The sequence below is a fragment of the Rhinolophus ferrumequinum genome, chromosome X (genome assembly GCF_004115265.2).
Source record: "Rhinolophus ferrumequinum isolate MPI-CBG mRhiFer1 chromosome X, mRhiFer1_v1.p, whole genome shotgun sequence".
Classification (NCBI taxonomy): Eukaryota; Metazoa; Chordata; class Mammalia; order Chiroptera; family Rhinolophidae; genus Rhinolophus; species Rhinolophus ferrumequinum.
Genome location: NC_046284.1, coordinates 69,328,605 through 69,330,545, shown reverse-complemented (window position 1 = coordinate 69,330,545; position 1,941 = coordinate 69,328,605). Strand labels below are relative to the sequence as shown.

The window sequence follows — 1,941 nt, the reverse complement described above, 5'->3', positions numbered from 1 at the left end:
TATGAATTTGATTCCAAAGGCAAGGGAAGTAACAGGTAAAATATATGAAAAGGACTATATCAAACTAGAAAGCTTTCACACAGCAGAAGAAGCCATCGACAAAATAAAGAGGCAACAAACCAAATGGGAGAAGATTTTTGCAAACAATGCTTCTGATAATGGGCTAATCTCCAAAATATATAAGGAACTCATGCAACTCAACAACAAAAAAACAAACAATCCAATTAAAATGGGCAGAGGACCTGAAGAGAGATTTCTCCAAAGGGGACATACAGGTGGCCAATAGACATGTGAAAAGATGCTCACCATCATTAATCACCAGAGAAATGCAAATGGAAACCACAATGAGATATCACCTCACCCCAGTCAGAATGGCTATCATCAAGAAGACAAATAGTAACAAGTGTTGGAGAGGCTGTGGAGGAAAAGGAACCCTCATACACTGTTGGTGGGAATGCAGATTGGTGCAGCCACTATGGAAGGCAGTGTGGAGGTTCGTCAAAAAATTAAGAATAAAATTACCATATGACCCAACAATCCTTCTCCTGGGTATCTACCCAAAAAATCTGAAAATATTTATCCTAAAGATGTATGTGCTCCAATGTTCATTGCATCTTTATTTATGGTGGCCAAGACATGGAAACAACCAAAGTGTCCTTCAATAGCTGATTGGATAAAGAAGATGTGGTATATATACACAATGGAATATTATTCTGCTATAAGATGAAATAGTACCATTTGGGACAAAATGGATGGATCTTGAGATCATTATGCTAAGTGAAATAAGTCAGACAGAAAGAGAACCATATATTTTCACTGGTATATAAAACTGAAAACAACAAAAGAACAAGACACGCAAATGAAGAAACAAAAATTTATAGACACAGACAATAATTTAGTGGTTACTAGAGGGTAACGGGGTGAGGGTGTGGTATATGAGGGTAAAGGGGTTCAAATATATGGTGATGGAAAGAGAACTGACTCTGGGTGGTGAACATACAATGGGATGTATAGATGATGTAATACAGAATTGTACACCTGAAATCTATGTAATTTTACTAACAATTGTCACCCCAATGGTAAATTTTCATTTTTTTTTAGCCAATTTTTTAAAAATTTAATTAGGGAATGTTGTGGAACAGTGTGTTTTTCCAGGACCCATCAGCTTAAGGTCAAGTCGTTGTTTTCAATCTAGTTGTGGAGGGTGCAGCTCACTGGCCCATGTGGGAATTGAACCAGCGACCTTGGTGTTATGAGTACTGTACTCTAACCACTGTGCAAACTGGCCACCCTCATTTTCTGGCAATGTTAAATGAACCAGATTAGTTAGGCTTCTGAAAGTTCTTATGAATTTATTTTATTATAACTATTAAAACTCTTCAAAGTCAAATGGACAGTCCAAATGAATCAACACCTTACTTTTTTTTTTCATTTTGTATTCACTTTATTGACTGCTGAGATTCAGTCTCTGGTGCATCTTCCAGCCTCCTCTGATACTGTCTTTCTGAGGCTTTTCTAAGGTAGACATTGTAGAAGGTCTCCTGGCCCCCGTGTACTTTAATCATGATTTACTCCATGGTTCCTCCCAGAACAAAAAAGAAGGGCAGAAACCGGTAGACACCAGTTGCTGCTTCCCTGGCACCCGCTGCAGAACCCGCCTCATCTGGGCGCTGGAAAACATGCCCCACTGAAATCATGAAGAGGGGTACGGCGGAACCAGGAGCGACGGGAGCTGCACCAGCTCTTGGACTGAAACGCAGTGAAGCCCAACGCCTTACTTTTTAAGCACAGAATTTGTTACATCAAAATCTTCTATCAGCTATGCTTATTTATAATCAGCTTAGATAAAGTTTGAAGTGACTTCTTAAAAAGGACATGTTTTCTAAATGGACTATTTTCTCTAAAGGGCCAAGTAGTGAATAATTTAGCATTTGCAGGCCA

The 1,941-nt window shown here is 38.8% G+C and overlaps 1 pseudogene; it reads right to left on the bottom strand.

Annotated features, from left to right (window-relative positions):
• Positions 1-1,439: 1,439 nt before the first annotated feature.
• Positions 1,440-1,681, bottom strand: LOC117025861 (small integral membrane protein 4-like; annotated as a pseudogene).
• Between the last annotated feature and the right edge of the window lie 260 nt (positions 1,682-1,941).